Below are 26,504 nucleotides of genomic sequence, written 5' to 3'. Positions count from 1 at the left end.
AGATAGATGATAGATAAATAAATAGATAGATGAAATTGAGATATATAATCAGTGCAGCACATGTGTAGCTTACTGTACATGTGTTTAGCTAATAAACAAATAAATAAATAAATAAAAGAAAATACAATTGGCTTGGGGTCCCTCTTATTTTTCTTAATCAGCTGAGGGAAAGCCGACAGCTGTGGTCTGTTGTTTATAGTCTCGGAATGGGGTAATAAGCATGGAGCTTCCCAGGCTATTAATATCAGCTCATGGCTGTCGGCTTAACCTTTATTGGTTATTAACAAGTGGTGACAAAGACAACTCAAAAAAAATTAAAAAAATGACATGGAGTCACCCTTATTTAGTAAAGGCTAGGCCATGGATATTGGCCTCATCCCAGACTAAGACCATCAGCCCTCAGCTGCCCCAGAAATAGTGCATCCATTTGCCCTGATTCGGTGGAAAGTGTGGCAATAGTATTGGGGTTGATGTCAGCTGACAGCTAGCCCAGGTATTGGTAATGGAGAGGCTTCTATAAGACACCCTTATTACGAACCCTTTCAGTTTAAGTAAAAAAAACACACTGAGCAAAGTCCTTTATTTGTACAAATCTTTCCCTGACTCTCTTTTACCCATTTATTAATATGCAAAGAAAAATAAAAAAGCAAGAAATCTTCACCTGTCTAAAATCCATATATCCCATGTTGGGCACAACTCAGCTACATCTGGATGCTTGCTGAGCCATGAAACAAAATGCGACCGCTCAGCGGGCATCCAGGAGACAATGAGCGGAGAGTGAGAATGCAGCTTTAGTGCCAAGCTCTGACATCATTAAGGTGACTGGAGTTCACCTCTTAATTACGAATCCCAGTGTTTAGTGTCAGCTGACATTACAAAGCTGATATCAACCCCAATACTATTACCCCACTTGCCACGGCCCCCAGGCCAGTAGGAAGAGCAGAGGCTAAGCACCAGATTTGGTGCATTCAATAGAAGCACCATTTTTGGGAGGCTGAGGGCTGATGTTATTAATCTGGGAGCTCACCAGTATCTATGACCCCTTCCTAGGCTATTAATATCAGCATGCAGCTTTCTGCCTAGCCTTTGCTGGTTATTAAAAATAGGGGGGCCCCACTTAATTTTTTGTTAATAACCAGTAAAGGCTAACTAGACAGCTGTGAGCTTATATTAATGGCCTAAGAAGCTCCATGTTTATTTCCACCTTCCCAGACTATAAGCAACAGCTCCCAGCTGTCAGCTGGCTAAGAAAAATAAGGTATTACATTACATTTTTTCTTTTATTCTATCTATATATCTATTGGATTCTGACAGTTCCCCTGTGAATTTACTGTACTTGGCTGATGAAATGTAGGGTTTCGTATGCGATGGCTGTGTAAAAATTGCATGACACACTCCTGGTCCATGTGCCATGAATTTTTTTTTCTCGCACCCATTCACTTTCATTGGTGAGTCTTGGCTGTTTTACACGCACATACTCACCATGCTGCAAATTTATCCTCACACCAGTTCCAGGTGAGGAAAAACTCGCAGATGAGCTCTGCCTACTTGAATAATATTGTAGAGTGTGCAATGTGAGTTTTTCTCACATTGCACTCACCAGTTTATATGCCGAGGTGAGCGAACCCTTATTCAAAGATCTGCTGATTAAATTGTACTTTGTTTATGGGGAAATCTCTTTAAATTAATATACTTACATCCAGTAGTTCCCGTTTTACCCTTTTTCTGTATTCTTGCATCAAGCACACTCACCACACCATTGCATCCAACTTTAAGCGCGTCACTAAGGAGACAGACAGAAAGTCGTATTTCCCGTGCGAGGATCGTATCAGAATACTCAAACTGACCATAGGCTCTCCTGACCTGAGCGTGACCGCTGCATTAAAAAAAAATCACACTGTCACGTTCAGGTCAGGAAAGGTGTTGGGCCAGTCTGTGCACTGCGATGTAATCCTTGCACAAGAAATATAACCACCTTATGCCCCATAATTAGCAGTATCATCCTATCTACAGTTTATTCTAATTATCCTCCCCTTTCCACTAGTATACATGCATCTAGATCTGCTCTTCTGTGCAGGGCTACTCACAAAAGTCACCATCTGAAGATCTTTTCTTCACAGATTTGTGCTAAATCTGGCTCTAATGCACAAAGCTGGTAGGCCACATCATGCTGGACAACATGGGCTCACAAGCCTCATTTGACTCATGAGTCATAGATTGGGAATCCCTGATCTAGATCATTAACAGAGTTGATAAACAAAACAATCAGTAAGCTGGGTGTAGTTGAAGACAGCTGATGTCAATCGACTGGTTTCCTAGTGTTCTGTCTCTCAACCAAAGGATCGTACATGACAGCTGGTTCTGAGGAGGAACCTGCCTTCAAGGAGGGGGCAGGAATAAACACAGCTCAATGTAGGCCCCCCATGACTGTGCTTGGTCATAGGCATCTTTTAAAACTTGGGCCAGGAGAATATGATTGGGTGGAAGGGGGAGCGTAGGGAGGGACTTTAGTGGGGGGGCGTGGGTATGAAGGGAAAAGTGCGGGAAATGTGTCAGTTGCTATCTGGAAGCCAGAGTGAAGAGAACAGCCCCCCCCCAGCTTGCAGCTTTACCGCATGGAGTCGGTGGATGCTCTTGTGGGGCACCTGAGGGACGTCTCAAGGTCCAGAGGAGGTGGATGGCTGGAGGAGCAGCTTGCTTTGCTGCTGGGAAACGCAGGAGCACAGGACATGAGCAGCAGGGGCAGCAGGCGGTTGAGGCCTCCCCAGAGACTGTCGCCAGAGGTGAGCATGTGCGGCAGGCGCAGGCTTAGGAGCCCCTCTGGGGACCCTGCGGAGGCCGGGTGCAGCGGTGCGGCATCCCCCCGCTGTGCACCCTCTGGCAGGAATCCTCCTCACCAGCCTGCAGGCGTCGGTCAGCGGAGTGCAGTGGTGGAGAGGGCTGCACCAGAAGGCAGGCCGGCAGCATTGCGTCAGATGGCATCTCAGGCACTGCAGGGAGAGGAGCTGATGCTGGGGCGGCATGGCTACACTGCTACCGGGCAGGAGCAGGCCAGGAATGTTGGGCAATGCCCAGGACAGTGGCAGTGTGGTGGGTCCCATTAGCGAGGCTCCAGGCTCGGGGCCTGCTACCAGAAGCGCATGCCAAAGGATGTCAGCAGGCGCGGTGCTGCGGGGGACGAGTCGGCAGCAGGGCCCTGACAACCAGCAAAGGATGGGAGGTGCGGCAGGCAGTGGGGACACACTGTCTGGCAGGCCCAGAGGTCGGGAGCCTGACAGGAATGCACGATCGGGGGAGCAGGCACGGTCCAGATCCAGGATGAAGTCGGTGGTGCGAAGCGTAGCAGATGCTCCGGTCCCCCCTGGTGACGAGGAGGTCAGGGGTGCGGGCCGGGAGCAGCGCAGCCGCGCTGAAGACTTGGTTTTTGACAATGAGCGAGATGGCGATGGGGACCATCTGGATTCAGGACGTATGGCTGGCAGGGACACAGCACCTGCGCAGCTCAGTGAGTGGGAATCTATGTCTAGTATGTTGCCTAGGGGGGTTGCGTCCGCAGAGGTTAGAGGTACACAGGCGTTCAGCGGGATGGCAACGGAGTTAGGGGGTTCGAGTGGGTCGGTTGAGCCTGGGTTGCATGATGTTTTACTTAGCGTGTCACAACTTTTGAGTAGATTGGACAGTGGGGTGGTGAGCGGGGCGGCAGCATCGCCTGTGGGGGCATGGCTCCCGAGGTCGGGGTTTGGGTCACAATTGGTACCTGAACCTTTTAGATCAGTGGGGAGTGGGCAGTCACCGTTGTCGTCTGGAGTGTCCATATCCGTGCAAACGGAAAAGGAAAAAGGGGATGCAGTGAAGTTGGATGATAGGGCTAAGGGTGAGGTATATGTATGCTTTGAAGGGCCGTTAGGGGCACATTTAAAGAAGGAAGTTAAAGAAAAGATTTGGCGGGATGAATATGTAGAGATGTTTTCCATGCTTCCCTTGGAAAAGTTCAATCTGGATAAAGGGAAAAAAGATGATAGTAAGAAGGAGGACGAAGAAAAGAGGAGGTGGAGGCTGATTCCGCAGACGTTTGTCAATTGGTTACAAGCGTTTGCAATTTTAGCGAGTGTAATAGGGGAGAAGTCACCAGAGAATTGTTCTGGTTTATTCTGTTATTTTGATGCGATTGGTGAAGCACACCGTACCTACGGTGGGCAGGCCTGGATGCGCTATGATGAACAGTTTAGGCAGAGGAAGGCGGTCAGGCCTGAGATACTGTGGGACCAAAAAGACATCGGACTTTGTTTAAAAGTGATGGCGCCAGTCAGGTACAGGCAGTCCTTTCACGGGAGCGGAGGCAGCGGCAACCAGCAGACAGGCCATGGGAGTAGTGGTCAGGGGTCACAGGGAGCAAAGGAGAAGTCAGGAACGTGCTGGCAGTTCAACGAGGGCCAGTGCAAATATGGGAATACCTGCAAGTTTAAGCACGTGTGCTCCCACTGCAATGGAAGTTCACATGGGGCCTCCAAATGTTTTAAGAAAGCAAGAGGGAAGCCGGCAGTTGGTGCCGGTCAAGGGGGAGACGCCGGTGAGGCTTCAAAAGATGGCCCCCTTTCTAAGTAGGTACCCTGATCAGGAGAAGGCTGGAGTCATTAGTAGGGGTTTTGCTGAAGGTTTTCATATCCCTCCTGTTGTGAATTTGGTTTCTGGGCTCCCCCGGTGGTCACTGGTGGTACTGAACTTGTGTGCTTCATCGCCTCTGTTCACCTGTTTCCATCAGGATGTGGGAGTTGTCTATTTAGCCTTGCTCCTCAGTCATTTCTATGCCGGCCAACAATGTTACCAGAAGCCTTTCTGTTGCATGTTCCTGCTCCTAGACTACTATCAGCTAAGTTGGACTTGTAGTCCTAAGTTTGTTTTGCATTTTTGTTCCAGTTCTCTGTGATTGTTTATTTCTGAGGCTGGAAGCTCTTGTGAGCTGGAATTGCCACTCTGGTGTCATGAGTTGATATTAGAGTCTTAAAGTAATTCCAGGATGGTGTTTTGAAAGGGTTTTCAGCTGACTGTGAAGTTCCCTTTTCTGTCTTCCTACTATCTAGTAAGCGGACCTCAATTTGCTAAACCTATCTTCATACTTCGTATGTCAATTTCCTCTGAAATCACCGACAATATATGTGGGGGCTACTGTCTGCCTTTTGGGGAAAATTTCTCTAGAGGTAAGCCAGGTCTGTATTTTCCTCTGCTAGGGTCAGTCAGTTCTCCGGCTGGCGCTGGGCGTCTAGGGATAAAACGTAGGCACGCTACCCGGCCACTGTTATTTGTGCGGTAGGTTTAGCTCACAGTCAGCTCGAGTTCCCATCTTCCATGAGCTAGTCCTTTTTGTATGCTTTACTACGTTCTCTTGCCATTGAGAACCATGACAGTTTGGCCGGCCAAGGGTTAAAATTATTGGCAGAAGAAAGGAGAGAAAAGAAGTCTGCAGAGAATTTTTTTTTTTTTTTTTCTGAGTTTGCTCATTAGTTGATTTACTAGCTTCTCTGCTTACTGCAGCCTTCGTCTCTCTCTCCTTCTAATCCTTGAATGGTTCTGACTTCACCTGATGAAAATGGATCCTCAGGGTTTAGCTACAGGTCTGAACAATCTCGCTATGAAGGTTCAAAGTTTACAGGATTTTGTAATTCATGCTCCTATATCTGAACCTAGAGTACCTTTGCCTGAATTTTTCTCCGGGGATAGATCTCGCTTCCAGAATTTCAAACATAATTGTAAATTATTTTTGTCTCTGAGATCTCGCTCCGCTGGAGATCCTGCACAGCAGGTCAGGATTGTAATATCCTTGCTCCGGGGCGACCCTCAGGATTGGGCATTTGCTTTGGCACCAGGGGATCCTGCATTGCTCAGTGTGGATGTGTTTTTCCTGGCTTTAGGGTTGCTTTATGAGGAACCTCATTTAGAGATTCAGGCTGAAAAAGCCTTGATGGCCCTGTCTCAAGGGCAAGATGAGGCTGAAATATACTGCCAAAAATTTCGTAAGTGGTCTGTGCTTACTCAGTGGAATGAGTGCGCCCTGGCGGCGAATTTCAGAGAGGGTCTCTCTGATGCCATTAAAGATGTTATGGTGGGGTTCCCTGTGCCTGCAGGTCTGAATGAGTCCATGACAATGGCTATTCAGATTGATCGGCGTTTGCGGGAGCGCAAACCTGTGCACCATTTGGCGGTGTCTACTGAGAGGGCACCAGAGATTATGCAATGTGATAGAATTCTGTCCAGAAGCGAACGACAGAATTTTAGGCGAAAAAATGGGTTATGCTTCTATTGTGGCGATTCAACTCATGTTATATCAGCATGCTCTAAACGTACTAAGAAGGTTGATAAGTCTGTTTCAATTGGTACTTTACAGTCCAAGTTTATTCTATCTGTGACCCTGATTTGCTCTTTATCGTCTATTACCGCGGACGCCTATGTCGACTCTGGCGCCGCTTTGAGTCTTATGGATTGGTCCTTTGCCAAACGCTGTGGGTTTAATTTAGAGCCTCTGGAAGTTCCTATACCTCTGAAGGGTATTGACTCCACGCCATTGGCTAGTAATAAACCACAATACTGGACACAAGTAACTATGCGTATTAATCCGGATCACCAGGAGATTATTCGCTTCCTTGTGTTGTATAATCTACATGATGTGTTGGTGCTTGGATTGCCATGGCTGCAATCTCATAACCCAGTCCTCGACTGGAAAGCTATGTCTGTGTTAAGCTGGGGATGTCAGGGGACTCATGGGGACATACCTTTGGTTTCCATTTCGTCATCTATTCCCTCTGAGATTCCGGAATTTTTATCTGATTATCGTGACGTTTTTGAGGAGCCTAAACTTGGTTCACTACCTCCGCACAGAGATTGCGATTGTACAATAGATCTGATTCCGGGCAGTAAGTTTCCAAAGGGTCGTTTATTTAATCTATCTGTGCCTGAACACGCTGCTATGCGGGAATATATTAAGGAGTCCTTGGAAAAGGGACATATTCGTCCTTCGTCATCTCCCTTAGGAGCCGGTTTTTTCTTTGTATCTAAAAGAGATGGCTCTTTGAGGCCGTGTATTGATTATCGGCTTTTGAATAAAATCACGGTTAAATATCAGTATCCTTTGCCACTGCTTACTGATTTGTTTGCTCGAATAAAGGGGGCCAAGTGGTTCTCTAAGATTGATCTTCGTGGGGCGTATAATTTAGTGCGAATTAAGCAGGGGGATGAGTGGAAAACCGCATTTAATACGCCTGAGGGCCATTTTGAGTATTTAGTAATGCCTTTTGGTCTTTCAAATGCCCCTTCAGTCTTTCAGTCTTTTATGCATGACATTTTCCGTGAATATTTGGATAAATTTATGATTGTGTATCTGGATGATATTTTGATTTTTTCGGACGACTGGGACTCTCATGTCCAACAGGTCAGGAGGGTTTTTCAGGTTTTGCGCTCTAATTCCTTGTGTGTAAAGGGTTCGGTGCCCCCTCCTTGAGGGGGGGGTACTGTTGTGAATTTGGTTTCTGGGCTCCCCCGGTGGTCACTGGTGGTACTGAACTTGTGTGCTTCATCGCCTCTGTTCACCTGTTTCCATCAGGATGTGGGAGTTGTCTATTTAGCCTTGCTCCTCAGTCATTTCTATGCCGGCCAACAATGTTACCAGAAGCCTTTCTGTTGCATGTTCCTGCTCCTAGACTACTATCAGCTAAGTTGGACTTGTAGTCCTAAGTTTGTTTTGCATTTTTGTTCCAGTTCTCTGTGATTGTTTATTTCTGAGGCTGGAAGCTCTTGTGAGCTGGAATTGCCACTCTGGTGTCATGAGTTGATATTAGAGTCTTAAAGTAATTCCAGGATGGTGTTTTGAAAGGGTTTTCAGCTGACTGTGAAGTTCCCTTTTCTGTCTTCCTACTATCTAGTAAGCGGACCTCAATTTGCTAAACCTATCTTCATACTTCGTATGTCAATTTCCTCTGAAATCACCGACAATATATGTGGGGGCTACTGTCTGCCTTTTGGGGAAAATTTCTCTAGAGGTAAGCCAGGTCTGTATTTTCCTCTGCTAGGGTCAGTCAGTTCTCCGGCTGGCGCTGGGCGTCTAGGGATAAAACGTAGGCACTCTACCCGGCCACTGTTATTTGTGCGGTAGGTTTAGCTCACAGTCAGCTCGAGTTCCCATCTTCCATGAGCTAGTCCTTTTTGTATGCTTTACTACGTTCTCTTGCCATTGAGAACCATGACACCCTCCCCTTTATCACGTGGTTCCATTTTCGGTTAAGAATTTGAGGTCAATGTAACAAACCCGGCACTCAACTTCAGTATGGATGCTGAAAGATTTATTGTGTAGTATCAACAATAAAACGTTTCGGTCCTGTGGACCTTCCTCAGTTACTAATTATGAGGTAGAAGGATTAAGACTAGCGGTGGACACCGCGTCTACACCCGGTCATACCACAGCTTTTAAGCTGAAACCAGGAGCGTTTCTGGACAATAAGTTATTCCAATAGGGCTCTATTGGCAAAGAAGCTTACTCCCTACTTACCTCATAATTAGTAACTGAGGAAGGTCCACAGGACCGAAATGTTTTATTGTTGATACTACACAATAAATCTTTCAGCATCCATACTGAAGTTGAGTGCCGGGTTTGTTACATTGATTAGCTATAAGGTGTGGGAGCCTACCCGTGCACCTACGCCAGCAGTGCTCACGGTTAAATTCACCGAAGAATTTGAGGTCGGCTGCGTTACATGCAACTGTAGTCAGTGACAAGTTGAAAAAAGGAGGTGGATTTAGGGAGAATGGCTGGTCCGTTTTCATGTTTACCTGTTGAAGGGATGATTGTCTCCCCGTTGGGGCTGGTCCCAAAAAAGGAACCAAATAAATTTCTTTTAATTCAGCATTTGTCGTACCCGAAGGGGTTGTCTGTTAATGATGGCATTTCACAAGAGTTATGTTCTGTGGTCTATACGTCATTTGACATGGCGGTGCACTGGGTGCAGTTACGGCATGGGAGCTTTGTTGGCAAAGACGGATGTTGAATCGGCCTTTAGATTACTCCCGATTCACCCAGACAGTATTCCGTTATTCGGATGTTTTTGGAATGGTGGTTATTATTTAGATGTTTGCCAATGGGTTGTGCCATTTCATGTTGCTTGTTTGAGATGTTTAGTACCTTTTTAGAATGGGTGGTCACAGGGATGTGGCTGGTGTCCCGTCCGTCATTCATTACTTGGATGATTTTTTGTTTATTGTTTATTGGTCCTCCAGATTCTAGTGTGTGTAGAAATATTTTGGCCATGGAATGGGTGGCAGAGCTTTTTGGAGTACCCTTGGCTAAGGAAAAAACTGAGGGCCCTTGCACTGTTTTGAGTTTTCTGGGTATACTGATAGACATGGAAAAAATGGAATGTCAGTTGCCAGAAGATAAACTGTTGTCCCTAAAACAGGAGGTTGATCAAATTGTCAGGCTTAAAAAGGTGAATTTGAAAGAGTTGCAGTCTTTGCTCGGCTGTTGTGAATTCTGCTTTTGGGTTCCCTCCGGTGGTAGTAGGTGGTAATGCAGTTGTCCCTGGGTTGCAGACCTGGTCAGGTGTGTCTGCTGATTGCAGTTCTGACTGGGGTATTTAGGTGTGCAGGATTCATTAGTCTTTGCCAGTTGTCAATTGTTGTTGGGAGGTGTTGGACCTCTCCTGGTTCCTCCTGTCTTTCTGCCAAATCAGCAAAGATAAGTGTCTGTTTTTTTTTTCCTGTGGCACACATGCTGTGTGCTTCACAATTCAGTGCTATTCTTTGTGTTTTCTTGTCCAGCTTAGATTGTGTCAGTATTTTCTCAGTCTTGCTGGATTCTCTGGAGTGGCAGATATACATTCCATGTCTTTAGTTAGATTGTGGAACTTTTTGTATTATCTGTTGTGGATATTTTTGGAAGGGTTTTAGTACTGACCGCCTAGTAATCTGTCCTATCCTTTCCTATTTAGCTAGAGTGGCCTCTTTTGCTAAATCCTGCTTTCTACCTGCGTGTGTCTATTCTTCTCCTACTCACAGTCATTATTCGTGGGGGGCTGCCTATCCTTTGGGGATCTGCTCTGAGGCAAGATAGCATTCCTATTTCCATCTATAGGGGTATTTAGTCCTCCGGCTGTGTCGAGGTGTCTAGGGTTTGTTAGGCACACCCCATGGCTACTTCTAGTTGCGGTGTTAGTTCAGGATTTGCGGTCAGTACAGGTTCCACTGACTCCAGAGAAAGTTTTCATGCGGCTCCAAGGTCACTGGATCATAACACTCGGCCGCTTTAATTTTGCATGTAGGATCATGCCCATGGGTCGATTTTTTTTGCCGTAGGTTGTCCAGTGCGACAGCGGGGGTGCAGTCTGCACACCATTTTATTCGATTGTGACAAGAGCATAAGGAGGATTTGTTGGTTTGGCAGCGTTTTTTGGTGCAGTACAATGGTCGCTCTCTGATACAACAGCAGTTGGTGGATATCTTTGATTGCGAGATTTACACGGACGCAGCAGGCAGCGTTGGTTACGGGGCCTATTGTGCAGGGCAGTGGAGCGTCGGAACGTGGCCTGACTGGTGGCATAAGAAGGGTCTCACAAAAAATCTTGCTTTGTTGGAATTGTTTCCCATTGTGGTGGCAGTTTTAATTTGGGGTGAGGTGTTTGCGAATCGCAGAGTTAGGTTTCATTGCGACAATATGAGTGTGGTGGCGGTGATCAACACTCTGTCAGTATCCTCTCCCCCTGTGATACAGTTGGTGAGAGAACTTGTTTTACATTGTCTGAAGATCAATGCATGGATTTCAGCAATGCATGTACCTGGCGTGCAAAATTCTATAGCAGATGCCTTACCTCGTTTACAGTGGGAGCGTTTCCGGGAGCTGGCACCAGAAGCGGAAGCATCAGGAGCGGCATGCCCTTCGCACTTGTGGCTAATTCTTACGGAGGAGCGGGACGGTTGATTCGGGCCTCAGTTACGAGTCAGACCTGGGTGTTGTATGAAGCATCATGGAATATCTGGCAGAGTTCGGTGTTGCAGTGGGGTACATTGGGGTCGGAGGAAGACAAGTTGTTAGCTGTTTTGTGTTTGGTCGGCAGGGCGGCAGATTTAGGTTGGTCTATTTCTAAGGTGAAAAAATTTGTGGCCGGTCTAGCTTTTGGTTTCAAGCTGGAGGGCTCGGCGGATGTGTCAAAGAATTTTTTGGTGAGGCAAGCATTAAAAGGTTTTCGGAGAGGTAATAGGAGCGTCGATAGGCGCCGGCCTATATCGTTCAGCGTGCTTGAACGTTTAGGCGGAATATTGGATGGTATTTGCTGCTCTCATTTTGAAATGGTATTGTTTCATTTGGCTTTTTCTTTGGCCTTTTTTGGGGCTCTACGCATAGGTGAATTGGTGTCTCGTAGCAGAGTTAGTGCGGGTGGTTTATTGGCACAGGACGTCGACTTTTGGACTGGCGGCATTGTTTTTTGGATCCGGCGTTCTAAGACGGATCAGGCTGGTGCGGGAAAATGGGTAGTGTTGGGCAGAGTTGTTGGGTTGTTGATGTGCCCAGAACAGTGTTTAAAGGCATATTGGAGTTTGTGGTCCAGTCGGGCGGGCCCATTGTTGTGCCATCAGGACGGGGCTTTTTTTGTCTCGTTTTCAGTTTATTGCGATTCTTCATAAAGGTTTAAGGGAGTTGGGTTTTTTGCAGGACACGTTTGGGTCCCATTCTTTCAGGATCGGGGCAGCGTCAGAGGCCGATAGCCTCGGCCTGAGGTCGGAAGTGATCAAGCGCATCGGACGCTGGAGCTTGGGCCGCTATTTGTCTTATGTACGGCATTAATTGCGGTGGCTTTGTTGTATGTTGGGTCGTTATTTAAAGATTACTGTTGTTATATATTTCAGGTCGGGACCCTTACCTGGCCTGGATTTTTGGACATTCGTTTGTCGCTGCGGGCGGACGCCAGGCAGTTAGGTTTTAGTAGGGAGCAGGTGGAGCAGCGTGAGCTGAGTAGATTGATATATATTTTTGGGAAAAAAGATTCAGTTAAAGGCTGTGTTTTCAACATTTAAACCTGAGCTCTTTCTTGGATAATTGGTCCAGTGAGTGATCGTATCAGTGACTGACAGCTTTCTTTGTACATGTACATTCAGAGATAGCAGTTAATCAACAGGGCTGCTCACCGGACTTGAAAATCCCAGAAAGAGCAGAGGTTTAAACAATTAAAGCAGAGGTTATACAGAATCTTTACTTTCAAAACGATATGTCAATTTACTCAGCTTCTCCTGCTCTTTATCATTATGCCTGCAGATTGGACTGCATTTTCTTAGGCTGGGTTCACATTAGCGGTTCTGTGCGCTGCGTATGGTCCACATAAATCTGCATGCATACATATTTTTAGCATGGTGTATGCAAGGACATGCGTTTGCATGCGTTCGCATGCGGATACGTATGCATGTGTCATTTTGCGGTGTGTGGCGGTGTCCGGCGAACACAGTATGTTGCATTTTATGAGGCATCAAATATTGCATAATCGTCTGCAGTCTGTACTCTGTACTATTTTTTTTTCGGTTCCTTGTAGACTGTTTGCTGCTCCGGTTCTGTTGCTCCCATCCTGTGTACTCTGTACTAATTTTTTTCTTTTCGTTGTAGACTGTTTGCTGCCCCAGTCCTGGTGCTCCTGCTGTTGCTGTCATCTTTTTGATGCTGCCATCCTGGTGCTGCTGGATGTAAGAATAGAAACTTTGAAAATGTCTGTTTCTCTTTGCAGTCTGTACTTTGTACTATTTTTTTCTGATCCTTTTAGACTGTTTGCTGCTCCAGTCCTGTTGCTGCCATCCTGTGTACTCTGTACTATTTTTTTCTGTTCCTTGTAGTCTGTTTGCTACTGCCATCCAGGTGCTGCTGCCTTCCTGGTGCTACTGCCTTCTTGGTGCTGCTGCTGTCCTGGTGCTGCTGCCATCCTGTTGCTGCTGTCCTGGTGCTGCCTGGCTGCTGTGCTGTTAGACTACTGCCTGTAATGTAAGTATTGGTGTCCATTGTTCTTTTTTTTGTGCTACATTGTGTTTGGCTCTTAGCAAGTTAAATGTTTCTTATCTATTCTTTTCTCTAGTGTTTCACTTGACTGCTGCCTGCTCTTCCAACATGTCCTCCACTGAAGCTTCCAAAAGTGGACATGACACAGGTTATGTATTCACATTTGATTTACTGATTGGTATGTATTGACTGTCAATATTAGACATGTATTAAATCATGTATTTTCTTTATAGGTACCTGACAGTGCAGAAGAGCAGGAGCAGTCTAGTGGAAATTATTCTTCCCAGGGTGGTCAGCCTCAAGTTGCTGAGGAGGAAGGGGTGTAAGTAGCCTTTATCATAGTTGTAACTGAATTTTTTTTCTGTTTTACTTACAATTTTTTTTTTCGTATTTCATCTATAGGTTCCACAACATGAGGAAGGACAACCGGATATCGATAACGACTTCCTTATTCAAGCTGTGCAAGAGTGAGCAGCGTTTTGGGACTCCCGTGATCGGAATCATTCCGACTCAGCCTTGATCCGACGACTCTGAGAAGAAGTGGCCAGATCGCTGTTGGATGATTAGGACCATACAAGGTCACAAGTCAGAAAGGATTTTCATAAGTATTGCAATGTGATCTTTGATGTGTCGGTTTTGCTGTAAATGCTGGTGTCTTTTTACAATAATTTTTTTTTCTTCCCCCTTCACAGTGAAGAGAGTGACATTTCGTTGGCTTTCGATGAAGGATCGCTTTAATAAGGACATGAGAGAGGAGATTCGGGTTCGAAGTGGTGCTGCTCAAAAAGTCAGAATATATACAGTAAGCACCATCAGCGTTTTTTTTTTCTGAGGCCTACCCTTGCTCAGCGAACGTGAGTATCTTTTGTGTTGTCTTACTATTATTTAAATTTTATTTTTTTTACTATTGTTTTTCATTTGTTTTCCACACAGAACCTGGTGCAGCACCACAGAACCTGGATCGTCCTCTGTTGGAGCGACCCCTCATTTACCAGCCAACAAACAGGCCCATTCCCAATCATCCACCAGCGATGGAGCAACCAGGCAGGCTTCATAGGCTGGGGAGCAGGAAGCCGGTCCATCTGGTTTTCCCCTCTCCCAGCCCTATGCCACTACTTTACTTGGGTCTGCTCACCAGCGCTGAGGGCCTGGGAGAGGACAGTCATGCCTGAGTTTATTCACTTATGCTCGGTCTTCCAGGCTGGGATGAAGGCGGTTGTAGAAAAACTGAATAGTGGGTTCACTCAGGTGAACACACTTTTCCAGGACATCCACAGACGCCTTCACCACCTGGAAGCCGACCTTAATAGACTGGCGCGACATTATTTTTCCTCTATAGAACGGGGCATGAGGGAAAACTTTATTCCTGATCTCCAGCTCTATGTGATGAAAGCCTGTCAGGATGCTTACACCGAGGCCATGCAGCGGTTTCAATATCAGCAGCAGGCACAAAGTTCTTTCCCTACAGGGCAACAAGCTCCAGGACATCATCAGTAGCACTATCCATCACCACCACAGCCACCTCTGGACATTAGGACTGTTTCAACAGTAATCAGCTACACTATGCAACCGAGTGCAGCAGCCCAGCCTTCCACATCAACCACGCAGCCGAGTGCAGCAGCCCAGCCTTCCACTTCTACCATGCAACCAAGTGCAGCAGCCCAGACTTCCACTCCCACCATGCAGCAACAGAAAGCAAAAGGGTGAGGAAGCAGCAAAACCAAATCCAGGAATCGTAAACTTGCCAAAAAACATTAACCACCCCCTCCACCCTCATCTCCGAATGTGTCTTTTTTTATAAATCTGTCCACACCTTCCCTTGGTTCTTACCCATCCAATGTGTCAGTCCCTTCCAACTTGTTTTCCATTCGTAATGTGTAATCTTCCCCAATGTGTCCTTTGCCAATGTTTCTGACCCAATCCTCCAATTGTCTGCCACTTCCCCTACTTCCCCAACCACTCCAAGCCTACCATCACAGCCCTTAAATCCCTCCAGGAGAACCCAAAAGTAATCACATTTTAATAAAAAAATGAATTGTTTTCATTTTTGCTAATAAAAATTCTTCTTATTCACTATAACTGTCTCACTGTGTTTTCTTTAGCTCTTTATTTAAACATGTGTGTATTGTTGAGTGTATTGTTGAGTGAAGTATTAACGGGTGTGACAGCTAAGGTGTTATTAAAGTTACATTCAAGGTGTCAATATTAGAGTAAGAAAAATGTACAGGCACATAACATTTCAGGTACATTTGACTAAACAATTTCATCTTGCCATGACACACGTCCAATATCAGAGTCAAAGTAGGTAGCTAATTTATCCCATATTTGGGCAACATCCATTGTAGTCCTCAGAGGGTGAGCATGATAATCCGGCAATGTGGTATAAACAAGTTCCTCAAGTTCGAAGTGGGGTTGCTCTTTTGCCAGGATGTAATTATGCAGAACAACACACGCTTTCACAACCTCATCAATTGTCTCTACTTTATGATTGATTGGTGTTCCCAAAATGTGCCATTTAGCTGCCAGCAAACCAAAGGCACACTCCACAGTTCTTCGTGCCCTTGTCAGTCTGTATTATTTGAAAATCCTTTTGGTGTGATTCAAATCCCGACTTGAGTATGGTTTTATGAGGTTGGCACACATTTGAAATGCCTCATCCCCAACAACAACAAATGGCATTGACGGTCCTTCAGTGTTCGGAAGAGGCAGTGGCGGTGGAAAATTAAAATTATTAGCATACAAACCTTGTCCCATGTCAGAGTTTTTGAAAGTCTGTGAGTCATTTCCTCATCCAAAAGAGCCAACGTCAACAGCGACAAATCGACCTTCAGCATCCACAATCGCCATGAGAACAATGGAAAATTATTTTTTATAATTGAAGTACTCAGATCCACTTCCAGCAGGTTTTAGAATCCGAGTGTGTTTGCAGGCCACAGCCCATGTTGTGAATTCCGTTCTCGGGCTCCCTCCTGTGGTCATGAGTGGTACTGTGTGAGTTTGTTCTTGGGCTCCCTCTGGTGGCCTTTAGCGATATTGCTGGGCTCAGCTGCTTCATTTCCTTCTATGCTGGGCCTATTTAACTCACCTGGACCTTCATTTGTTGCCTGCTGTCGGTGTATTCAGTCCTGACTCTGAGCTCTCCTGAATATTCCTTGTGACCAGTCTCCTGCTGGAGAAGCTAAGTTTGCTTGTTCATTTTGCTCATTATTTCCTTGAAAATGTTTCTCAGTATATGATGAGTTCAGTCCAGCTCGCTTTTATGTGATTGCTGGTTAGTTCTGGGGTGCAGAGGGAACCCCTCACATCGTGAGTCGGTGTGGGGGTTCTTGTATTCTCTGCGTGGTTTATTTTTGATAGTTTTTGCACTGACCGCACAGATTCCTATCTATTTTCTGTCTATCTAGTATTAGCGGGCCTCATTTGCTAAACCTGTTTCATTTCTACGTTTGTATTTTCCCCTTAACTCACCGTTATTATTTGTGGGGGGCTGTCTATAACTTTGGGGTTATTTCTGAGGCAAGTGAGGTCTATGCTTTCTCTCTAGGGGCAGTCAGTTTCTCAGGCTGTGAAGAGGCGTCTAGGTTTTTAGGTAACGCTCCACGGCTGCCTTTAGTGTGTTGGATAGGTTCAGGATTGCGGTCAGTATAGCTTCCACATCCCCAGAACTTGTCCTATCATTCTGGTTATATGTGTCAGGTCAGTTTTGAGATCCTACCACCGGATCATAACAGTACAGCAGGCCACAAAGTGTTAATGCAGCAGAAGAGGGAGAAGAGAAATCCTAAAGTCATTTTTTTTTTCTGTGCACTGTGTTTAGTCTCTCTCCTCCCCTTAATCTCTGGGTGGTTCTGAACTCAGCTGCAGATATGGACATTCAGAGTCTGTCTTCTAGTGTGGATCATCTCACTGCAAGGGTACAGGGCATTCAGGATTATGTAGTCCGCAGTCCTATGTCAGAGCCTAAAATACCAATTCCTGAGCTGTTCTCCGGAGATAGATCTAGGTTTTTGAACTTTAAGAATAATTGTAAGTTATTCCTTTCTCTGAGACCTCGCTCCTCTGGTGATTCTGTTCAGCAAGTTAAAATTGTTATTTCTTTGTTGCGTGGTGACCCTCAAGATTGGGCATTCTCTCTGGCGCCAGGAGATCCTGCATTGCTAAATGTGGATGCGTTTTTTCTGGCGCTTGGAGTGCTTTATGAGGAACCTAATCTGGTAGACCAAGCAGAGAAGGTTTTGCTGGCTCTCTCTCAGGGTCAAGATGAAGCAGAGGTTTACTGTCAGAAGTTTAGGAAGTGGTCTGTGCTCACTCAATGGAATGAGTGCGCCCTGGCGGCGATTTTCAGAAAGGGTCTTTCTGAAGCCCTTAAAGATGTTATGGTGGGGTTCCCCACGCCTGTGGGTCTGAATGAGTCTATGTCTTTGGCCATTCAGATAGATCGGCGTCTGCGGGAGCGCAAACCTGTGCACCATCTGGCGGTATTTTCTGAGCAGAAACCTGAGCCTATGCAATGCGACAGGATTCTGACCAGAGTTGATCGGCAAAACCACAGACGTCAGAATGGGTTGTGCTTTTACTGTGGTGATTCTACTCATGTTATCTCAGAGTGTTCTAAGCGCACAAAAAGGTTTGCCAAGTCTGTCACCATTGGTACTGTACAACCTAAATTCATTTTGTCTGTTACTTTGATTTGCTCTCTGTCATCCTACTCAGTTATGGCTTTTGTGGATTCAGGTGCTGCCCTGAATTTGATGGATTTGTCATTTGCCAGGCGCTGTGGTTTTATCTTGGAGCCTTTACAGTTCCCTATCCCACTAAAGGGAATTGATGCTACGCCATTGGCCAAGAATAAACCTCAGTTCTGGACCCAAGTGACCATGTGCATGGCTCCTGCACATCAGGAGGTGATTCGCTTTCTTGTGCTACATAATTTGCATGATGTTGTCATGTTGGGTCTGCCATGGCTGCAGGCTCATAATCCAGTCCTGGATTGGAAAGCAATGTCCGTGTCAAGTTGGGGTTGCCAGGGAATTCATGGCGATGCTCCTTTGGTGTCAATTGCTTCTTCTACTCCTTCTGAAGTCCCTGAATTTTTGTCGGACTACCAGGATGTATTTGATGAGCCCAAATCTAGTGCTCTACCTCCTCATAGGGATTGTGATTGTGCTATAAATCTGATTCCTGGTAGTAAGTTCCCTAAGGGATGACTTTTTAATTTATCTGTACCAGAACATGCCGCTATGCGGAGTTATATAAAGGAGTCCTTGGAGAAGGGGCATATTCGCCCATCCTCGTCCCCTTTAGGTGCGGGGTTCTTTTTTGTGGCCAAGAAGGATGGTTCTCTGAGACCCTGTATAGATTATCGCCTTCTAAATAACATCACGGTCAAATTTCAGTACCCCTTGCCACTGTTGTCCGATCTGTTTGCCCGGATTAGGGGGGCCAGTTGGTTCACCAAGATAGATCTTCGAGGAGCGTATAATCTTGTGCGCATAAAGCAGAGCGATGAATGGAAAACAGCATTTAATATGCCCGAAGGCCATTTTGAGTACTTGGTGATGCCTTTTGGGCTTTCTAATGCCCCCTCTGTGTTTCAGTCCTTCATGCATGACATCTTCCGAGAGTATCTGGATAGATTTATGATTGTGTACCTGGATGATATTTTGGTCTTTTCTGATGATTGGGAGTCTCATGTGAAGCAGGTCAGGATGGTATTTCAGGTCCTGCATGCCAATGCCTTGTTTGTGAAGGGCTCTAAATGTCTCTTCGGAGTCCAGAAGGTTTCCTTTTTGGGCTTTATTTTTTCTCCTTCTACTATTGAGATGGATCCAGTCTAGGTCCAGGCTATTTATGACTGGACTCAACCTTCATCTGTGAAGAGTCTTCAGAAGTTCTTGGGTTTTGCTAATTTTTACCGTCGCTTCATCACTAATTTTTCTAGTGTGGTTAAGCCTTTGACGGATTTGACCAAGAAGGGTTCTGATGTGACAAATTGGTCTCCTGCGGCCGTGGAGGCCTTTCAGGAGCTGAAACGTCGATTTTCTTCGGCTCCTGTCTTGCGCCAGCCCGATGTCTCTCTTCCCTTTCAGGTCGAGGTTGATGCTTCTAAGATTGGAGCAGGGGCTGTCTTGTCGCAGAGAAGCTCTGATGGCTCTGTGATGAGACCATGTGCTTTCTTTTCAAGAACGTTTTCGCCTGCCGAGCGGAATTATGATGTTGGTAATCGGGAGTTGTTGGCAATGAAGTGGGCATTTGAGGAGTGGCGACATTGGCTTGAGGGAGCCAAGCATCGTGTGGTGGTCTTGACGGATCACAAGAATTTGACTTATCTCGAGTCTGCCAAACGGTTGAATCCGAGACAGGCTCGATGGTCGCTGTTTTTCTCTCGTTTCAATTTCGTGGTTTCATATCTTCCGGGTTTGAAAAACGTGAAGGCTGATGCCCTTTCTAGGAGTTTTGTACCTGACTCCCCGGAAGTTTCTGAACCGACTGGTGTCCTCAAAGAGGGGCTGATTTTGTCTGCCATCTCTCCTGATCTGCGACGGGTGTTGCAGGAGTTTCAGGCCAATAGACCTGACCGTTGTCCACCAGAGAGACTGTTTGTCCCGGACAGATGTACCAGTAGAGTTATTTCCGAGGTTCAATCTTCGGTGTTGGCAGGTCATCCTGGGATTTTTGGTACCAGGGATTTGGTGGCGAGGTCCTTTTGGTGGCCTTCCTTGTCGCGGGATGTGCGTTCCTTTGTGCAGTCCTGTGGGATTTGTGCTCGGGCCAAGCCTTGCTGTTCTCGTGCCAGTGGATTGATTTTGCCTTTGCCTGTCCCGAAGAGGCCTTGGACGCATATTTCCATGGATTTTATTTCAGATCTTCCTGTCTCTCAGAGGATGTCTGTCATCTGGGTGGTTTGTGATCGTTTTTCTAAAATGGTCCATTTGGCACCTTTGCCTAAGCTGCCTCCTCCGATTTGGTGCCACTGTTTTTTCAGAATGTGGTTCGTTTGCATGGTATTCTGGAGAACATTGTGTCTGACAGAGGATCCCAGTTTGTGTCCAGATTTTGGCGGTCTTTTTGTGCTAAGATGGGCATTGAATTGTCTTTTTCGTCGGCCTTCCATCCTCAGACGAATGGCCAAACCGAACGAACTAATCAGACCTTGGAAACTTATTTGAGATGTTTTGTTTCTGCTGATCAGGATGATTGGGTGACTTTTTTGCCATTGGCTGAGTTCGCCCTCAATAATCGGGCTAGTTCTGCTACTTTGGTTTCACCTTTCTTTTGCAATTCTGGTTTTCATCCTCGTTTTTCCTCGGGTCAGGTTGAACCCTCTGACTGTCCTGGGGTGGATTCTGTGGTGGATAGGTTGCAGCAGATTTGGAACCATGTGGTGGACAATTTGACTTTGTCCCAAGAGAAGGCTCAGCGCTTTGCTAACCGCCGTCGCTGTGTGGGTCCCCGACTTCGTGTGGGGGATTTGGTGTGGTTGTCTTCTCGTTATGTCCCAATGAAGGTTTCCTCTCCTAAGTTCAAGCCTCGTTTCATCGGTCCTTATAAGATTTTGGAAATCCTCAACCTTGTGTCATTTCGTTTGGACCTTCCAACATCGTTTGCCATTCATAATATGTTCCATAGGTCATTGTTGCAGAGATATGTGGTGCCTGTGGTCCCTTCTGTTGATCCTCCTGCTCCTGTCTTGGTTGAGGGGGAGTTGGAGTATGTGGTGGAGAAGATCTTGGATTCGCGTATTTCGAGACGGAAGCTTCAGTACTTAGTTAAATGGAAGGGCTAAGGTCAGGAGGATAATTCCTGGGTTGTCGCCTCCGATGTCCATGCGGCAGATTTGGTTCGTGCCTTTCATTCGGCTCGTCCTGATTGTTCTGGGAGCCCCCTCAAGGAAGGGGTACTGTTGTGAATTCCGTTCTCGGGCTCCCTCCTGTGGTCATGAGTGGTACTGTGTGAGTTTGTTCTTGGGCTCCCTCTGGTGGCCTTTATCGATATTGCTGGGCTCAGCTGCTTCATTTCCTTCTATGCTGGGCCTATTTAACTCACCTGGACCTTCATTTGTTGCCTGCTGTCGGTGTATTCAGTCCTGACTCTGAGCTCTCCTGAATATTCCTTGTGACCAGTCTCCTGCTGGAGAAGCTAAGTTTGCTTGTTCATTTTGCTCATTATTTCCTTGAAAACGTTTCTTAGTATATGATGAGTTCAGTCCAGCTCGCTTTTATGTGATTTTTTGCTTGCTGGTTAGTTCTGGGGTGCAGAGGGCACCCCTCACATCGTGAGTCGGTGTGGGGGTTCTTGTATTCTCTGCGTGGTTTATTTTTGATAGTTTTTGTACTGACCGCACAGATTCCTATCTATTTTCTGTCTATCTAGTATTAGCGGGCCTCATTTGCTAAACCTGTTTCATTTCTACGTTTGTATTTTCCCCTTAACTCACCGTTATTATTTGTGGGGGGCTGTCTATAACTTTGGGGTTATTTCTCTGAGGCAAGTGAGGTCTTTGCTTTCTCTCTAGGGGCAGTCAGTTTCTCAGGCTGTGAAGAGGCGTCTAGGTTTTTAGGTAACGCTCCACGGCTGCCTTTAGTGTGTTGGATAGGTTCAGGATTGCGGTCAGTATAGCTTCCACATGCCCAGAACTTGTCCTATCATTCTGGTTATATGTGTCAGGTCAGTTTTGAGATCCTACCACCGGATCATAACAAGCCCCCACACAGTTTGAAAAATTACAAATTTTCATCATTTTTCAGCCAGAGTTCAGTTGTGGGTTGGGGGAGGAATTTTGCACGCAGAACCTCACACAATGCACGGCAGGTGTTTCCAACAATCCCAGAAAGGGTGGACAGTCCAATCCGAAATTGAAAATGTAAAAATCTTAAGGTCTCTCCGGTTCCCAGGAATCCATGGAAAGAAAATGGGGGAAAAAAATCAGTACATGGCTTTTATAACAAGAATATTAATGACAGGTGTTTCTTCTTCAAAATTACGTACCTTAGGGTCATCAACAGACGTTCCTCAGCAGGAATTGCTCTGCGTAGTTGCATGTCCTGCCTGCTGATGGATCCTCGCACACGATGCAGCAATTTATCGAAGCTCTGTTCAGACATCCTCGTGTATTCAAAAAACTTTTGCGGGTTTTCACGAAGCTTGGTGTACAATGAGTGGTAGGCTCCACGGCTCTCTCAGACTTCAACAATGGGGTTATATAAAGATGAACGTCAGTTAGTTACATACATTGGGCGACTCAATAACAACTATACTACACCGGAGATACAGGAGTCAAAAACTGGCCAAAATGATAATAGCAAAATACATTTATTGAGAAATCAATTTTCACCTAAAACCATACATATCATATATAGTAAAAAAACAATTAATAAAAATTGTGACTACATCCAAGGATACAACCAATGACCCAGGTGCAGCATGACAGGATAAAAGTCAAATCGGCTATCGACAAAAAAAGTAATTATTGTCTACACATGAGTGCTTATGTGGCTGATGCATAGCAATTAAACCAGGTGTTACAATTGCAAAGTGGCACTAACCATACTCATAAAATCGCCACACATCACAAGTGAACAAATCGCAACATGTGAAATATAGTGAACAAGTAAAGGGATTAATTACCCATAAGTCACAAGATGTCCTGTTTGGCACCAGGTCACAGACCCCAACGCGCATTTCGCGTTTGTGTGTTGCCACTTCTTCAGGGGGCGTGAAGTTCTGAGTCATCAATTCCGAGAGATGTGACCAGTCAAGAGAACACAGGAGAGGGATTAAGGGTCTGCAGCACTAAGAAGAAGCAAGGTGCTGCTGCTAGTACATTGGGATTCACAAGTACTGCGATATCCCTTGCTGTCTGACATACAGCACCAGGACAGACAGCCATAAATGGGTGGCACGCAATGGCTTGCCATTCAAGCAGAGCCAGTAAACTTTCAGGGCACCAATGACCCTATTATCCTCATCCTCACTCCTGTGCTTAACCACTGTGCCCGCCCCTGATTGATGTTACCATTACAACGTCCTTGAGGCTGGCCACCAAAGCCGAGCCTGCTCACCACCATGAGTTTTACATCCTCTATTAGTTAAAATGAGTCCACCTTAACTTGTCTGCAACTTCCACCTGACTCCTAAACCGCCACCAGCGAGGTCATTTGACACCTTGAATGGACTCGACCCCTATCACCCATGCCTAATAAAGTCATCAACCAGTTCTGCATGCTATGGAAAGACTGTGCATATAAGTAACAAAATTCCAGGACTACAACAGATTAATTTTAACAATGCAACACTACCAAATTGTGATCGATAATAAGGTAACTACAGCAAAATAACAGCCGCTAAACATCCTGCAATGTGGATCCTATAATGGGGAATGCAGAAACTAAACCATAATAAAGGAGTAGCCACAGTCTGACTACCTGTATAATGACATCTGTCATGCCTCAAAAACTATTATGCCGCATGTATTGTAGCCAGCTCTAATAACTCACTAATTCACAGATTTTAGTTCTAGAAACCACCATTACATACAGTAGCTGGGATGCAGTAACCAATTCTTAAACCCACTTACTATTACTACCCAAAAAGTGATGAGTGTATATAAAGAGAAAGATACTATAAACAAGGAGTAATTAAAAGCCATACACAATATAATATCAACATTATAACCGATCATTAAATAATTTAAACAATTTCTGTAATATTTCGACATAGTAAATTAAATAAGCCTATAGCAGAAAGTCTACAAAGGCATTATTAATAACCTTGCCACGCCATTGTTAATTGCTTTACAGGCACTTGATAACAAATACCATTAACCCTCTCCAACTGGGAGAAAGGCATTGGGAATAGGCACATCGCCCTTCATGTTAATGCACTTGATTTCTTCACCCTTAGCCGCTCCCACTGGCTCAAGGGCATCGGGATGCACTTTATTACTTTTCGCTTAGTCACTGCCACTGACTTCAGGGCATCTATATTAGGTACATTGCTTTTCAGTTTAATGCCCCAGATTACTGCATTGTCCAGACGACAACCTTGAAAGAAACAGGAGTTGGTCAATATAAACAGTCAAAATCTGTGCCTCAGCATTCTCAAGTCACATGAAAAAAGAGAGCGTCCTTGAAGCTACAGATTGTATTGAAATGCATGCCTACTTTTTTTTTTTTTTTTAGCTATTGTTCCTTGCTCATAGGACCCAATTTAATTTGTAGGCATGTAGAATATGATTGCCATGTCCACAGGGACTTTACCCTAACTGGGTCTTGTAAGATATAAATGCTTCTGCAGACCAGGGGGCCATACAGTGATGGTCACTCCTCCACACCAGGGGGCCATACCCGAGATGTTTACTCCTCCACACAAAGGGTCATACTATGATGAATACCCCCCTAAACAGAGGGTCCATACCTGAGATGGTTACCCCTACTGACCAAATCATAATTAGATTCAAGGACCCACTAAAAAAGAAACAAATAAGTGTTGTTTTTTTTGTTTTTTTTAAATACACACCTTTATTAAAACAAACATACAATAACCCAACAAAGCATAAATAACCTTAGCTCGCTGGGAGGAGTCCTTGAAGCTCATAAGATCTGGCAATTACCAAACATAATGTGAACATAAAATGTACCAACAATTACCAGGGCCGCCATCAGGGCATGACAGCCATGACTGGCGTATGGGGCCCGGCGAGCAGAGGGGGCCCGCATCGGGCCCCGTCTAATCTGCTCACCGGGCCCCACCCTGCCGGCGCTGCGCCCCCCCCCTGCCAGCGCTGCGGGCCCCCCCCTGCCGGCGCTGCGGGCCACTATTGACGTGCGGGCCCGTGCCCGCACGTCAATGGTTAACAGCCGCCGCCAGCCAGTCGGAGGCGCAGTCGCATTTCACCGGCGTCTGACGTCATTGTCAGCCGCCGGCGAGTGCGTCCTTCACCTGCGTGGAGGAAGTGAGGTGGTTCCCCGCCGCAGGAGCATGGCAAGGTAAGAACTCTTTTTTTTTTTGAGAACGGTGATCGCAGGGGGGTGGGGCCCGGGGCAGAACGCTGGACACACACGCTGGGGCCCGGGGCAGAACGCTGTACACACACGCTGGGGCCCGGGGCAGAACGCTGGACATGCTGGGGCAGAAAGCTGGACACGGGCAGTATGCTGGACACAGGGGGCAGAGATGCTGGACACAGGGGGCAGAGATGCTGGACACAGGGGGCAGTATGCTGGACACAGGGGGCAGTATGCTGGACAAGGGGGCAGAATGCTGGACAAAGGGGCAGAATTCTGGACAAAGGGGCAGAGATGCTGGACACAGGGGGCAGAGATGCTGGACACAGGGGGCAGAGATGCTGGACACAGGGGGCAGAGATGCTGGACACAGGGGGCAGAGATGCTGGACACAGGGGGCAGTATGCTGGACAAGGGGGCAGAATGCTGGACACAGGGGCAGAATGCTGGACACAGGGGGCAGAATGCTGGACACAGGGGGCAGTATGCTGGACACAGGGGGCAGAGATGCTGGACACAGGGGGCAGAGATGCTCGACACAGGGGGCAGAGATGCTGGATACAGAGGGCAGGGATGCTGGACACAGGGGGCAGTATGCTGGACAAGGGGGCAGTATGCTGGACACAGGGGGCAGAATGCTGGACAAAGGGGCAGAGATGCTGGACACGGGGCAGAATGCTGGACACGGGGCAGAATGCTGGACACAGGGGGCAGAATGCTGGACAAAGGGGCAGAGATGCTGGATACAGGGGGCAGTATGCTGGACACGGGGCAGAATGCTGGACAAAGGGGCAGAGATGCTGGATACAGGGGGCAGTATGCTGGACACGGGGGGCAGAATGCTGGACAAAGGGGCAGGATGCTGGACACAGGGGGCAGAATGCTGGACACAGGGGGCAGAATGCTGGACACAAGGGGCAGAATGCTGGACACAGGGGCAGTATGCTGGACACAGGGGCAGTATGCTGGACACAGGGGCAGAGATGCTGGACACAGGGGCAGAGATGCTGGACACAGGGGCAGAGATGCTGGACACAGGGGCAGAGATGCTGGACACAGGGGCAGAGATGCTGGACACAGGGGCTATGAATGATGCTGGACACAGGGGCTATGAATGATGCTGGACACAGGGGCTATGAATGATGCTGGACACAGGGGCAGAATGGAGATATGGGGTATTATGAAAGACATGGGGGCATGACTGGAGACAGATGGGGAAGGATTGGAGACACAGGAGGCATGATTGGAGACACTGGGGGCAGAATTGGAGACAGATTGTGCAGGATCATGGGGCAGGATGGATACGATGGAGACAGATGGGGCAGGATGGGGAGATCATATGGGGCAGGATGGATACTCATGAGGGCAGGATGGGAGAACATATGGCTGACGCCAGGAATGAGACACACGGGGGCCAGGGTGGGGAATATTATTACCATAGGGACTAATTAAGGGATATTATTACTGCAGTGATGTATTTATTT

At 46.5% G+C, this 26,504-nt stretch overlaps 1 long non-coding RNA gene across 1 annotated transcript; it reads left to right on the top strand.

Annotated features, from left to right (window-relative positions):
• The first annotated feature begins 12,860 nt into the window (after positions 1 to 12,860).
• LOC143818069 (uncharacterized) lies at positions 12,861 to 13,672 on the top strand. The gene is made up of 3 exons (XR_013224294.1): positions 12,861 to 13,000; positions 13,092 to 13,163; positions 13,249 to 13,672. It is a non-coding gene; the product is annotated as an uncharacterized LOC143818069 (long non-coding RNA).
• The last annotated feature ends 12,832 nt before the right edge of the window (positions 13,673 to 26,504 follow it).

Source organism: Ranitomeya variabilis, chromosome 3 (assembly GCF_051348905.1).
Source record: "Ranitomeya variabilis isolate aRanVar5 chromosome 3, aRanVar5.hap1, whole genome shotgun sequence".
NCBI classification, from domain to species: Eukaryota; Metazoa; Chordata; class Amphibia; order Anura; family Dendrobatidae; genus Ranitomeya; species Ranitomeya variabilis.
The sequence above is the reverse complement of the archived record's forward strand: the minus strand, read 5'-3'. Positions and strand labels throughout refer to the sequence as shown.